Here is a 16,882-nt window from a genome sequence, read left to right on the forward strand (position 1 = left end):
CAGAATGGGTACGTGGATCTCCTCGCAAAGGACGCAACCACAGTGGGAAGTTACTTAACAGATACATTGCTACTTGTATCTTTCCTTCCAATGTCAAGTTTTTGTTTGGGGCATCCTCATTCAGTTCATCAAATAGACTTTGTGGCTCTTTGTTTAATAACGTTTTGATGGGCACATAGCTAGTGTGTGGCACAGTATTGAGCTCACCTTACAAGAACGCTATACTGTTTTCCTTCCGTAGACTATGCTTGTAACGACAATATGTCATACACATGCGATTAATTTCCTTCGGGACTTCCTGTGGGATTTGAAGCAAGCTCATACTTGGCCAAGAAATTTTGTGTGTATGAATATGCATGGTATATGACCGATGAATGTATGGTCTGTGTGTGGCATGTGAAGGGTGCAAATGTGGTGTATTTCTGGCGTAATTGAGGTGATTGTGTGGCGTGATTGTGTGTTAATTATGGCGTGATTGTGGCGTATGTGGCGTAACTTAGCAAATGTATGCCATCTCAACGCCGGTTTATCAATTATAGAGCCAGTTTCCCAATTTACGGAATTGATTTCCTACCAGACTGCTAATTTCCTGACAGTTTCCTGATCTGGTGTCCTACTAATGCGTCTAATGTGCAACCAATAAGCGTGATGCAGCTGACAGTAACAGGGACTCTGCTGCTGCTGCTGCAAGTTTAAGTCCTACTACTTCTACACTGTAACCGTGCGTGTGTGTTGTTATTGGTGCGTATGGATAAAAAATAAGAACTATATACACTGCTGGCCACCGTAAATGCAACATCAAGAAAGACAAGAGGTAGCACAACAAAATTTATTTTGCAGATAACATGTTGACCAAGTATCAAATGATTACGTTTAGAGACGTCTGTGACATGTGGTTCCTGCCAGAACCAGTAGCCAGAGTAGCCGCCATTGTTGGAGATCACCGCTGCCACACGTCTCGGCATTGAGTCAAAGAGACGTTGGATGTGTTCCTGGGGTACAGCAGCCCAAGCAGCTTCCACACGTCGCCAAAGATCATCTGGTGTGGCAGCTGGGGATGTAATCTGGGTCACTCGTTGAGCAACCATGGACCACATGTTTTCTATCGGCGAAAGATCCGGAGAGCGAGCCGGCCAGGGAAGCAATTCAATCTGGTTATTGACGAAGAACCTTTGGATAATGCGTGCCACGTGTGGTCGCGCATTATCCTGTTGAAATATGGCTGTGGCCGAGCCCTGAAGGTAAGGAAGGACAACTGGCTCCAGCACCTCGGGTATGTAGCGCCGGCTATTTAAAGTACCGGCAATGCGTACTAGAGGCGTGCGAGAGTAATATCCAATACCGCCCCATACCATAATACCCGGTGCAAGACCAGTGTGGCGGTGCATAATGCAGCTGTCCAGCATCCTCTCTCCACGGTGTCTCCACACTCGAATCCGACCATCGTCGTGCTGCAGACAGAAGCGTGCCTCGTCAGTAAAGACAACGTCATTCCATTCTGCCGTCCACATCCGTCTGTCATCACACCATTGGTGACGGAGACGTCTGTGGTTCTGCGTCAATGGTAGACGAAGCAATGGACGTCTTGCGGACAGACCAATCTGCTGTAAACGGCGTCGAATGGTACGCGCAGACACTGGATGATGCGTTACAAACGCAATGTGCTGTGCTATGGTTCGGGATGTCACTGAGCGATCCGTCACTGCCATGCGCACAATTTGCCTATCAGCACGTGTAGTGGTGCACCGAGGTGAATGCGATCGACCACGTCGGTCCGTCGTACCATCCTGCATCCAACGGTCACATATCCGCATTACAGTTTGTTCGTCCAACACGACTAGCGATTTCTCTGTATGATAATCCACAATCTCGGTAAGCCACTATCCTTCCTCTGTCGAACTCGGATACTTTATCAAAAGATGTTCGCTGTTGTCTACGAGGCATAACTGATCGTCTTGTGAAACAACCACAAGGTAAACACACGTGCCGAACGTACACTCGTCGAAATCGCCAAGCCTTAAGTGGCGCTATGAGGTGGCGCCACAGGCGCGCGTGATGTGTGTCTGCGCTGAAATTCTAATCAGTTGCATATCTCATCGCTGCAAACCCATGGTGTAAATTTCACTTGATTCGGATGCTTCCTTCAGGGTGTTGCATTTACGGTGGCCAGCAGTATATATATATATATATATATATATATATATATATATATATATATATATATATATATATATATATATATATATATATATATATATATAAAGTTCTACGGGCACATCAGCAGGCTACCACTAACAAGACTCACCAACGGAATTCAGCTTTAGACAGAAGGGGTCAAAAAATGTGTGTGAAATCTTATGGAACTTAACTGCTAAGGTCATCAGTCCCTAAGCTTACACACTACTTAACCTAAATTATCCTAAGGACAAATACACACACCCATGCCCGAGGGAGGACTCGAACCTCCGCCGGGACCAGAGGGGGTCAAGTCAACAAACAGTACCATACAAGTCAAACTTGACCTAGGGAAAGCACAAATCGATCCAATATAAACTTAAGACAGAAACATAGACAGAGACAAGATATACAAGTAGAAAGTTAAGCCAGAGAATTAAGTCTCCAGGAAACCAGGGACAAAGTAGCCTGAGGATAGATAGACTCCACGGAGAAAATTTGAGAAAATCAAGATCACAAAGAATGTGCAAAAGGCGCCGAATGCTTTGCTTGATCCTACAGGGCCTTGACGCAATAAAAATAATAGTAATCATTAGTCAATTTTTACTATCATAAGACAGTGGGGGAAAAGGAAAAACGCTATTTGGAAAAAACGTTATTTCATCCCAGATTATAAAACGCCTTTCCATATCTATAGCGGAACAATAAGGTCCGAAAAACGACCTCCTTTGCATTTTGAATGCGCTTCTCCACCCCGTATGCACAGCATAAAATCGTTACGCAGTGTTTATGCATGCCAGCCGTACAGTAAACACAAGACAATCGCTTTCTTTGATCAGATATAAGGCGAGACGCTAGATTTGATCAAATAAATTTGATGAAAGGCAATATTTGACAAGAGTTTTCTATTACACTACATCAAATATACGCCCTACGACAAGGGAAAGAAAACACCCCGATGCGCCACGAAGGGATTAACCGAATGGGACAGAAATCGGTAAATATGCGGTGCATGTACAAATTAATGATAAGAGTTTCTGAAAAATTGGATGATATATTCAAGAGAAAGAGCTTCACAAATTGAGCAAATCAATAACGCGCTGGTTCACCTCCGGCCTTGCAGAAAGCTGTTATTCATCGTGGAAATGATTTATAGAGTTGTTGGATATCCTCCTGAGGGATATAGAGACAATTTATGTCCAACTGGCGCGTTAGACCGCCAAAATCCAGGATTAGTGCGAGTCCCCTCCCCATAATCCTCAAATTGGAGAGATCCGGCGACCTTGCTGGCCAAGGTGGGGTTTGTCAAGCACTTAGACAAGCAGTAGAAAATCTCGCCGTTTGCGGGCGGGTGTTATCTTGCTGAAAAATAAGCCCAGGATGGCTGGCCATGAAGAGCAAGAAAACGGAGCATACAATATCATCGACGTGCCGCTGTGCTGTAAGGGTGCCGCGAATGATGACCAAAGGGGTCCTGCTGTGAAGAGAAACGGCACGCCAGACTACCACTCCTAGTTATCGGACCATATGGCGGGCGACAGTCAACTCTGTATTCTACCGCTGTCTACAGATACGCCTTCGACGTGGAATCCCATTGACTGAAGTGGAGCTGTCTTCAGTGATGAGTTCCGCTTCAGACTGAGGCCCGCTGACCAGTTAAGACGTGTCTGAAGGCGCCCCAGACAGCGGTAGACACCACCCTGATTGTTGGCCGCCATACGGTCAAACAACGAGGGGTGATCGTCCGGAGTGCCATTTCTTTTTATAGAAGGACCGCTTTGCTTGTCATTTGCGGCACACTTACAGCACAGTGAGACATCGATGATATTCCACAGCCCGTTTTGTAGTTATTCATGGCAAGCCATGCTGGGCTAACGTTTCAGCAAGGTAATTCCCTCCCGTACATCACGAGAGATCCTAGTGCTTGTCTAAGAGCTTGCCAGATCTCTGCCGAATTGAGAATGTTTGGAGCATCATGGGCGGGGCGCTCCAACTATCTCGAGATTTTGACGATCTAAGGCGTCAAGGGGACAGAATTTGACACGGAATCTCTCAGGAGCACATCTAACATCACTCTAAATCAGTGCAAAGCCGAATAAGTGCTTGCATAAGGGACAGAACTGGACCACCGCGTTATTGTCTCGCTCAAGTTGTGAATAAATCATTCAATTTTTCTTGAACTGTAATCATTTGTATGTCTGTAGATGCACAGCATGACTACGGATTTCCATACCATTTAGATAATTCCTTCACGGTGCGTCTATTTCATTTTTATTATTATTACTATTGTCTCAGAGTGTATTTGACAAATCAACCTTGTTAAAGAAATTTGTTAGTGAAATGATAATTAAATCGACAGCCTAGCTGCAAACTGGTGTTGATATACATCATTGGGGGACATGTTGAAAATGTGTGACCCGACCGGGACTCAAACCTGAGATCGCCTGCTTACATGGCAGACGCTATATCCGTCTGAGCCACCGAAGGCACAGAGAATAGCGCGCCTGCAGGGACTTATCCCTTGAACGCTCCCCGTGAGACCCACTTTCCAAACATGTCCGCACCATTACATTCGTAGTGCGCCTAATAGATGTCTGCCCATCACACTCATTACTCGTAGCAGATTAATCTACCAAGTCCCGTACGTTGGGGAATAGCGTGTGCGTTCGCGCAAGAAGGTCCATGGCCGGGTAGCCATATTTTAACTATATATGAAGGTAGTATCTGTTCCCGAAAGAACAGATATCATTGATGACCATTAAGCTTCTCTAGAATGAAATGATAATTAAATCGACACCCTAGCTGCAACAGCAGAGTGTGATGGGCAAACGTCTATTAGGCGCACTACGAATGTAGTAGTGTGGACATGCTGGGAATATGGGTCTCACTGTGAGCGTGCATGGGATAAGTCCCAGCAGGAGCACTATCCTCTGTGCCCTCTGTGGCTCTGGTGGTTAGAGCGTCTGCCATGTAAGTAAGAGATCTCTGGTTCAAGTCCCAGTAGGGACACACATTTTCAGCATGTCCCCAATGATGTATATCAACGCCTGTTTGCAGCTAGGGTGTCCATTTAATAGAAGCTGCCCGGTCATCAGTGGTGTCTGTTCTTTCGGGAACAGATACTACCTTCATACACTCCTGGAAATGAAAAAAAAAAAACACATTGACACCGGTGTGTCACACCCACCATACTTGCTCCGGACACTGCGAGAGGGCTGTACAAGCAATGATCACACGCACGGCACAGCGGACACACCAGGAACCGCGGTGTTGGCCGTCGAATGGCGCTAGCTGCGCAGCATTTGTGCACCGCCTCCGTCAGTGTCAGCCAGTTTGCCGTGGCATACGGAGCTCCATCGCAGTCTTTAACACTGGTAGCATGCCGCGACAGCGTGGACGTGAACCGTATGTGCAGTTGACTGACTTTGAGCGAGGGCGTATAGTGGGCATGCGGGAGGCCGGGTGGACGTACCGCCGAATTGCTCAACACGTGGGGCGTGAGGTCTCCACAGTACATCGATGTTGTCGCCAGTGGTCGGCGGAAGGTGCACGTGCCCGTCGACCTGGGACCGGACCGCAGCGACGCACGGATGCACGCCAAGACCGTAGGATCCTACGCAGTGCCGTAGGGGACCGCACCGCCACTTCCCAGCAAATTAGGGACACTGTTGCTCCTGGGGTATCGGCGAGGACCATTCGCAACCGTCTCCATGAAGCTGGGCTATGGTCCCGCACACCGTTAGGCCGTCTTCCGCTCACGCCCCAACATCGTGCAGCCCGCCTCCAGTGGTGTCGCGACAGGCGTGAATGGAGGGACGAATGGAGACGTGTCGTCTTCAGCGATGAGAGTCGCTTCTGCCTTGGTGCCAATGATGGTCGTATGCGTGTTTGGCGCCGTGCAGGTGAGCGCCACAATCAGGACTGCATACGACCGAGGCACACAGGGCCAACACCCGGCATCATGGTGTGGGGAGCGATCTCCTACACTGGCCGTACACCACTGGTGATCGTCGAGGGGACACTGAATAGTGCACGGTACATCCAAACCGTCATCGAACCCATCGTTCTACCATTCCTAGACCGGCAAGGGAACTTGCTGTTCCAACAGGACAATGCACGTCCGCATGTATCCCGTGCCACCCAACGTGCTCTAGAAGGTGTAAGTCAACTACCCTGGCCAGCAAGATCTCCGGATCTGTCCCCCATTGAGCATGTTTGGGACTGGATGAAGCGTCGTCTCACGCGGTCTGCACGTCCAGCACGAACGCTGGTCCAACTGAGGCGCCAGGTGGAAATGGCATGGCAAGCCGTTCCACAGGACTACATCCAGCATCTCTACGATCGTCTCCATGGGAGAATAGCAGCCTGCATTGCTGCGAAAGGTGGATATACACTGTACTAGTGCCGACATTGTGCATGCTCTGTTGCCTGTGTCTATGTGCCTGTGGTTCTGTCAGTGTGATCATGTGATGTATCTGACCCCAGGAATGTGTCAATAAAGTTTCCCCTTCCTGGGACAATGAATTCACGGTGTTCTTATTTCAATTTCCAGGAGTGTATATAGTTAAAGTTTGTTAGTCTAATATCGGCCAAAGCAGAAATCCTTCACGGATTTTTGTACTTTCAACACTGCAGCACAGTCATCAATCGTGATAATCTAATATATAAGAACTGTCAATCTCGATTGCGGTAATGAAACCAACCTTAACCTAGGTTTCAGCCCAAATAATTGAGCCTTCTTCAGAATATATACCTGAATCTATAATTTGTTTAAGAGGGGCATGGTCTATTTTAGTTTTATTTCTAGACCATGCCCTTTTAGACATTTTATAGATTCAGGTATATCTTCTGAAGAAGACTCAATTATTTGGGCTGAAACTTAGGTAAAGGTTGGTTTCATTACCGCAGTCGAGGCTGATAGTTTCTTATACAGCGTGTTACAAAAAGGTACGGCCAAACTTTCAGGAAACATTCCCCACACACAAAGAAAGAAAATATGTTATGTGGACATGTGTCCGGAAACACTTACTTTCCACGTTAGAGCTCATTTTATTACTTCTCTTCAAATCACATTAATCATGGAATCGAAACACACAGCAACAGAACGTACCAGCGTGACTTCAAACACTTTGTTACAGGAAATGTTCAAAATGTCCTCCGTTAGCGAGGATACATGCATCCACCCTCCCTCGCATGGAATCCCTGATGCGCTGATGCAGCCCTGAAGAATGGGGTATTGTATCACAGCCGTCCACAATACGAGTACGAAGAGTCTCTACATTTGGTACTTGGGTTGCGTAGACAAGAGCTTTCAAATGCCCCCATAAATGAAAGTCGAGGGTTGAGGTCAGGAGAGCGTGGAGGCCATGGAATTGGTCCGCCTCTACCAATCCATCGGTCACCGAATCTGTTGTTGAGAAGCGTACGAACACTTCGACTGAAATGTACAGGAGCTCCATCGTGCATGAACCACATGTTGTGTAGCACTTGTAAAGGCACATGTTCTAGCAGCACAGGTAGAGTATCCCGTATGAAATCATGGCGGTGAATCGAGGAAGTACAGTACATACTGACGAAACTAAAATGAGCTCTAACATGGAAATACAGCGTTTCCGGACACATGTCCACATAACATCTTTTCTTTATTTTGTGTGTGAGGAATGTTTCCTGAAAGTTTGGCCGTAACTTTTTGTAACACCTTGTATATTGCTTCACCGATGCTCGGGAAAAATCAACGTTGTCGCCGTGCTGTACTTCCCGCGTATCAGCCAGAAGAGTAGGTGAGCGGCTCTGGACGCGACGGCAGCGCCGGGATCCGTGGGCGGTGCCCCGCGGGGGGGCGTCGCCGGCTGGCGGGGTATCGCACGCACAAAAGGGTGGTCACGCCGCGTGGGGCTACCGGCAGCCGAGTCGGAACAGCCTAATAAACGCAGTGTCACTCCCAACAAATCTCCCTCACAAAAATTGGATGTTTCCTGGCGCATTTCTGCCGCGTCATTAGAGATGCTTTTATATCGCCTGGCTGGCCCTCCTGCGGTAATTAATGTGGATAGCACCTTTGTGGTCGCCGCTGCTATAGGCCGCGTCCGCAGCCGCTGGCTGGGGGGTGATAGGTCCTTCAGCGGAGGGCGATACCGATGCCGGAGACTTCGACTGTCTGCGCCCCGTTGCTGCGAATGTTCGAGTTAAGTCGTTCTTAATTTCGATTCCCACCGGAAGCCAAAGCAACCGAACGCAAAGGAAGGCAGCACCGTCAAATGGAAGTGTGTTCAGTCTAGACGGAATGACGACACACCGTCTGTTCGTTTAGCCTAGTACTGTACGGTGGAAGCGAGGCTATGAGATTGCACTCGTGAGGCAGCCGGGCTACACTATTAGAACTCACCCTTTCGTGTTTGATGGGACACAATTGTCCCTCTGAATTTACACCCAGTTTTGAGCCTTAGAACGTCTGTATCCCACATTTGTCTAGTTAGTTCAGTGATTGCCAACCATTCTGGGACCAGTACCCCTGAGAGCAGTAAGAGGTTAGTTGATAGCCTGCAATTCTCGCAATAATATACGACTGTTGTTGCGGTACTATAGTGCCCTAAAATCGGAGACAGTTATCTTGTTTATACAGAGAGTGCTTATTTGCCGATTGTATTCCCCGTATATACAACACGATATTTTGGCGTCCTCGTACACTTTTTTCTATTCAAGTAACGTACTAACAACTATACATGCAATCGTATCTAACCATCGGAAGTTTCTTAGGTAATGTACTAACTTGCTAGTACATAATGGGCAGTAATACGTAAGCAATGTTTAACTTTCGATTGACTTATCTCTAATTGAGTGATAATCTGTTAAAATGTACTAAATCACCCAACAAAATAATCCAGTAATTAATTCCTTGTTCTTCCTCTTAACGTCTTAATCCTATATGTAGTGTTAGCTTTCCCGTAAGCTCGGTAATTCTAGCCTTTTATGCACACAAAATGGTTCAAATGGCTCTGAGTACTATGGGACTTAACATCTGAGGACATCAGTCCCCTAGAACTTAGAACTACTTAAACCTAACTAACGTAAGGACATCACACACATCCATGCCCGAGGCAGGATTCGAACCTGCAACCGTAGCGGTCACGCGGTTCCAGACTGAAGCGCCTAGAACCACATGGCCACACCGGCCGGCTGCACACAAAATCTTAAGGAATTCATCACTATATCTAAATTGTTGGATAATTAAATCGTAAGTGTCCTTTGCTACCGCGCTTCGACGTCAACAGAGACTATGTACACATCGCTGACTAAGCAAAACACTTCTGTCAATAACCGAGTAATTGTTTATTTGTGTATTACCGTTTCTTAAGCGTGCACAAGCCACTGATCTGTAAATAACAGTCGGCCAAGTATTTATTTATTGATACTCACGACACTCATACTGCAGAAGCTCTCCAGTTCCTCAACCACCGATCCTTTTAATGTTCAGGGATATAATTTACTGCTAAGCCAGCGATCATTCGTAGCCTCTGACTTGACTTCTGTCTTGTTTCTTGTTAGTTTACGTAAATTCTTATTCTCTTTCATTTATAAAGAAGTGGTTCAAATGCCTCTGAGCACTATGGGACTTCACATCTGAGGTCATCAGTCCCCTAGAACTTAGAACTACTTAAACCTAACTAACCTAAGGACATCACACACATCCATGCCCGAGGCAGGATTCGAACCTGCGACCGTAGCGGTCACGCGGTTCCAGACTGTAGCGCCTAGAACCGCTCGGCCACCCCGCCCGGTTTCATTTATAAGACAAAGCTGTTATGAAGACTATTATTATCATACGCTGTACCTGGACTGATAATATAATAACCTCTTTTCGTTAGCTGCAGATGTAAATATCTATTAAAATTATCTCATCGTAACTGACGTTTCTCAAACAAAGAGTATCTATGATATCTTTTGCCAAAATCCAACATTAGATAACTATCAGTACTATTACCTTTGCCTTAATAAAATATCATTTCTTTAGTTTTATTATTTTTCAGATTCCGTTATTCTTTCTTTTCCTTTATATCTGTTTCTTTCAAATCACAAGCTGTATCTTTTCTTCTATTGGGGCCTTTAGTTAATTTCAAGAGAAAGTTACATTTATTTTCAAGCAAAAAGAATGGACTATAAATTTATTTTTTGTACTTAGGCTTTATTTAGCTCTTTATTTCAGCAGCACAGTGACGATGTGAATGAACGAGAGCCGTCAAAAGTGTAATCCACATGCAACGATAGTAAATTTTTTCAGAAAGAAAGAGAAACAGAAAGTCAAGATGCCACCACCGTTTTGAGCCTGAACTTAAACAATACAAACAAATTTTAGCCTCTTCAGTGGCTGGCTCTATGCGGAACCACTATCATACCCTAATTTATTTGGCAACTCGTCAGTTAAAGATGGAAGTAATAGTAGATTTGTCGCGTGTTTATTGGAATGGTTCCAGTTGAGTACTTTTCGTCTAATACTGCGCATACGCATGGAGAGCTTCATCAAACCAGTCTCAGGACTGAAGACCACAACAACAACAACTGCGCATACCTAAACGATTAATGGGCAACTTCCGCTGTACGACCACAATTTCAGAATCGCACTATCGCAGATACTAGTGCCTATTCGTAAATTAAATCAATAAATTTGAGCACCCTGCTCAATAACTGTCCTAAATCCACATACCCACAATTATAGCAATCACACTATTACCTCAGTGTATGACAATACAGACATAATCGCAATCACTCACCTGTGTGAACCAGTGAATTACACATATACACACATACCACGAATACTCGAATTCGTTGGAGTGCACAGACAGGATCAGTAGTTAATATGCTCAGAACAAATCAGTACGACGACTGACTGTATTACAACCTAAAATGAGAATCATCAATGTCGCTTCTAGGTACAGCACTTACTACACACCGTAGCAAAGTACCAATCAAATTTTAACACCAGTGAAATTCGCAATCGCCTACAGAGATCTGTTGATTGCGAGTTAATAACAACGATCAGAGTTCAACGAACTGTAGAATAACGAATGGTAGTCAATATTAACCTTCAACATATCAAAACCCTCCAAATACCTACTGAAACTTATTGAGACACTAGACCCAATCGAACAGTTAAACTGTGGCCATCGCTACTATAGCTCACCAGTTAGTCTTCTGCCGTCTGCCATGTATAAAATCTGGTATTCAGTTAACCTGTTCGAGGTCCGGTACTCCGCTGATCTTTAGCTACTCGTTAAAACCACCTAGGAACCACGCAGCAAACAAATGTACAACGCTACCGTTACTTTTAACAGTTAGTTAATTATATTCCACAGCTGTCGGCTGGCGCTTCTGTTGCCAGCTCCTGTTGTATGTAGGCTGTACGGCTGGTAATGAGCGCAACTCATACTATCTTTGCCCTCTCGCTCTGCTAATGTTGAAGGCGAATGGCACAGCACAAATATTAATCCAGGTTTTTAAAACTAATACGTATAAGGCAAACGTTATACTAACATACATTTCAGTTTTCCAACTTATCTCTTTGGACTAACCTTGTTGCTAGTACAACAAATTAAGACGACTCAACTCATGTGAAGGCAATTTAAACTTGATTACACTTTGACCCGTCGCATCCCGCCCCAGTTCCTCCGCCAATGTTAGTTTTGGCGCGTAACTTAACTTCCTAACGGACAAATACGTATTTTCACTGACCAATTTTATTTTTAAAGTGACGAAAGAAAAATGATGTTTACTTACTGCAAGTGTTTAATAGAACCACGAACTAATGAGTCAATGAGACAACTGGTACCTCTTATTTCTAACAACCGTTCCTTATAGAAGATGAAAGAGTTATCAGTGCATCCGAGTGCTACGTACAACTCCTGAGAAAAGAAAGCTAACTTTTCACACCGAGGGGAAACAATTGTTTCAAAACATGAATCCCCTGCCGCACCGATCTTCCTAGCGACATTTGTTCACCAGCATTCCCATTTAAAAGCAACAACATTCAAATGTGTCACTATACTTACAGAAGGTAGAATCTTCTAAAATTTGGAAATTTGTGGCAAGGACTATGGGACCAAACTGCTGAGGTCATCGGTCCCTAGGCTTACGCACTACTTAATCTAAGTTAAACTAACTTATGCTAAAGACAACACACACACCCATGCCCGAGGGAGGACTCGAACCTTCGACGGAGAGAGCCGCGTGAACCGTGACAAGACGCCCAAGACCGCTCGGCTACACGGTGCGGCTAAAATCTTCTATATAATTACACCGCATCCTATTACTTCTATCTGGTCGAAGTTTCGACTCATCTGCTGGGATCTTCTCCAAGGAATTGTGGTGTCCACAGATAACCGTGGACCCAGCAGAGAGCTCGAATCGTTGATAATATAGAAGAAATACACTGACGCGGCAAAGAAAAAGGTATAGGCACGCGTATTCAAATACAGAGCTAGGTTAACAGGCAGAGTACGGCGCTGCGGTTGGCAACGCTTATACAAGGCGACAACTGTTTGGCGCAGTTGTTAGATCGGTTACTGCTGATACAATGGTAGGTTATCAAAATTTCATTCAGTTTGAACGTGGTGTCATATCGGCGCACGAGCGATGGGACACAGCATCTCCGACATAGCGATGAAGTGGGGGTTTTCCCCTTACGACCATTTCACGAGTGTACCGTGAATATCAGAAATCCGGTAAACCATCAGATCTCCGACATCTGAGGCCGAAAAAAGATCCTGCAAGCACAGGACCAACGCTGCCTGAAGAGAATCGTACAACGTGACAGAACTGCGACCCTTCCGCAAATTGGTGCAGATTTCAATGTTGGGCCGTCAACAAGTGTCAACGTGCGAACCGTTCAACGAAACATCATCGATATGGGCATTCGGAGCCGAAAGCCTTTTCGTGTACCCTTGATAACTGCATTGACACAAAGCTTTACGCCTCGCCTGGGCCCGTCAACACCGACATTGGACTGTTGATGACTGGAATCATGTTGCCTGGTCGGACGAGTCTCGTTTCAAATTGTATCCAGCGGATGAACGTGTACGGATATGGAGACAACCTCATGAATCCATGGACCCTGCGCATTAGCAGGGGACTGTTCAAGCTGGTGGAGACTCTGTAATCGGTGTGGGGCATGTGCAATTGGAGTGATACGGGACCGCTGATACACCTAGATACGACTCTGACAGGTGACGCGTATGTAAGCATCCTGTCTGATCCATTCATGTTAGTTGTGACTTGGGCAATTGCAGCATGACAATGCGAGACCCCACACGTCCAGAATTGCTACAGAGTGGCGCCAGGAACATTCTTCTGAGTTTAAACACTTCCGCTGGCCACCAGACTCTCCAGACACGAACACTACCGGGCATATCTGGGATGCCTTGCACGCTACGGTCGCAGGTTCGACTCCTGCCTCGGGCATGGATGTGTGTGATGTCTTCAGGTTAGTTGGGTTTAAGTAGTTCTAAGTTCTAGGGGACTGATGACCACAGCAGTTAAGTCCCATAGTGCTCAGAGCCATTCGAACCATTTGATGCCTTGCAACATGCTGCTCAGAATAGGTCTCGACCCCCCGGTACTCTTACGGATTTATAAACAGCTCTGCACTACTTCAGACATTAGTCGAGTCGATTCCACGTCGTGTTGCGGCACTTCTGTGTGTTCACGGGGGCCCTGCACAATATTAGGCAGGTGAATCAGTTTTTTGACTCTTCAGTTCACCACGCGGCCTAACTATGTAGAACGTAATACCTTCAGTGACAATGGAAACAAAAGCCTGCAAACATACATACTATACTTATGGTTCGTAAATCACTTGATTGCTGGCGTCCTTCTGTACTGGCAAAAACTGGATGACTACAGGCGGTCAATGCTTTGTGTTGACAGTTACAGCTGATGATAATAGTAATCATTCATAGCTGCTGTTCTATTGTGATCTCGACTAGTTTACAAAATGAAATTTTCGTTGTGCAGTGGAGTGTGAAATGAAATGAAATTGTCTGGCAGATGAAAACTGTGTGCCGAACCGAGACTCGAAATGAAGACCTTTGCCTTAAGCAGGCAATGGCTCTACTGACTGAGCCAACCAAACACGAATCGCCACGCGTCCTCACACCTGATTTTCCGCCAGTACTCATGTTCTACCTTCCAAATTTCACAGATGCTCTCCTGAGAAACTTACAGGACTAGCACTGACGGGAGAAAGAATACTGCGGAGACATGGCTACTCGACAGGCTGGGGGATGTTTCCTGAATGAAATTTTCACTCTGCAGCTGGTCCTGACAGCCATCTCCAGGTTCCGAAATGTGTTCCGGATTGGAGCCACGTATCTTAGGGGCAGGGAGTAGCCTTTTGTTTTGCTGCTTCGTTTGTAAAGACTAATGTAACTATTGCAAATGTACATACTCAGATGGTATCTGTTCTTTCGGACATGTCCGAAAGAACAGATACCATCTTAGTATATACATAGTTAAGGCTCACCGGCCACTTGACCATCTTCTTCTTGTGTGCGAATGCACAAACAGTGCCCGAACTCTTACAGGAATTGGCAACGCGCCGCGAGTAATGAGTATAATGGGCGGGGGCACTACGAATTTAGTGCGGGACAATACGTTGAGAATGTGGGTTTCGCGAGAGGCGTGCCAGAGATAAACCCCTGCAGTCGCGGTATCCTGTGTGTCCGCGGTGGCTCAGATGGATAGTCAGCCTCCGTAGCGTAGCGGTAGCGTTACTGCTTACCACACAGGGGGTTCGGGTTCGATTTCCGGCAGGGGACTGGGTGTTGTGTGTCCTTCATAATCATTTTCATCATGCCGGCACGGTAGCTCAGCGTGTTCGGTCAGAGGGTTAGCTGCCCAAAAAAAAAAAAAAAAAAAAAAAAAGGATGGATAGAGCGTCTGCTATGTAAGCAGGATCTACCGGCTTCGAGTCCTGGTCGAGACACACAGTTTTTCATCTGTCCCCGTTGACGTATGTCAACGCCTGTAAGCAGCTAAGGGTGTTCATTTCATTGTAATTTCGTTATTACAAATTTACCAAAAGTTATTGCCGTAATGTAAATGTAAGGCTCTAAGTAAATTATATTCTTAAAAAAAGAAAAAAAAGTTGGTAGGTTACTTTCTAGCGAAAGACAAAGGTTCCGAGTTCGAGACTAGGTCCGATACATAGTCCTAATCTGCCAGGAAGTTTCATTTAGTTTGTTCATCTGTTGCGAAATGAGAATGAAGCAATTCCTGGTACATTAAGGGAAGTACTACCCGGAGCATTCATTTTCATGAGATATTTAAGTATATGTGACAACTATATCTACATCATACTCCACAAGCCACCTAATGGTGTTTGGCGGAGGCTACTTTCGGTACCACTATCTGATCCCTCCAACCCTGTACCACTCGCGAATAGTGCGTGGGAAGAATGATTGTCGGTAAGCCTCAGTATTGTTTCTAATTTCTCGAATTTTCTCCTCATGGTCAATACGCGACATGTATATGGGGGAAGCAATATGTTGGCTGACTCCTCCTGAAAAGTGCTGTCCCGAAACTTCAGTAGTAAATCTCTCCGTGATGCACAACGCCTCTCTTGTAATGTCAGCCCGTGGAGTTTGTTTAGCACCTCCGTAACGCTCTCTCACCAGCTAAACGATCCCGTGACGAAAGGCGTCGCTCTTCGTTGGATCTTCGCTATCTCCTCTATCAGCTCTACTTGATAGGGATCCCGGATATATGAACAATACTCAAGACGCCTTATAAGCCACTTCTTTCACAGATGAGTTACATTTCCTTAAGATTCTTTCGATGAAACTGAGTCTGGTGTCTGCTTTCCCCACTATCTATTTTATATGATCATTCCATTTAAGATCGCTCTGGATTGTTACCCCCAGATATTTTACGGCAGACGCTGTCTCCAGCTGTTTGTCATTAATACTGTAGCTGTACAGCAGTGGATTTCTTTTCCTATGTATGCGCAACATGTTACATTTATTTACGCTCAGGGTCAACTGCCAGAGTCTGCACCATTCATCAGTTCTCTGCAGGTCGTTCTGCATATTCTTACTATCTTCTGGCGTTGCTACTTTGGTATAGACAACTGCATCATCTGCGAATAGCCTTAAAGAGCATCCGACGCTTTCTACTAGATCATTTATATATATTGTAAACAGCAACGGTCCTATCACACTTCCTTGTGGTACTCCGGATATTACCTTTACATCTGTCGGTTTAGTTGAGAGCAACGTGTTGAGTTCTGTCTGCAAGAATCCAATCGCAGGTCTGCTCCGATACTCCGTAAGCTCGTATTTTTTCATTAAACGGCAGTACGGGACGGTGTCAAATGCCTCACTGAAATCAAGGAACACGGCATCAACCTGAGCGCCGTTGTCCACTGCGCTGCGGATGTCTTGGAGAAACAGAGCTATCTGAGTTTCGCAGGATCTCTGTTTGCGGAATCCAAGCTGATTCTTATAGAGGAGCTGTTCATTTTCCAAGAACGTCATAATTCTTGAGCGTAAAATATGTTCCCTAATTCTATAACAGATTGTCGTCAACGATATAGGTCTATAATTGTGTGGATCTGTCTTTCGGCCTTTCTTAAAAACGGGAATGACCTGCCCTTTTTTCCAGTCATTAGGTACCTCTCGTTGCTCAAGCGATCTACGATAAATTACTGCCAGAAGGGGAG

Source organism: Schistocerca nitens, chromosome 9 (genome assembly GCF_023898315.1).
Source record: "Schistocerca nitens isolate TAMUIC-IGC-003100 chromosome 9, iqSchNite1.1, whole genome shotgun sequence".
NCBI classification, from domain to species: Eukaryota; Metazoa; Arthropoda; class Insecta; order Orthoptera; family Acrididae; genus Schistocerca; species Schistocerca nitens.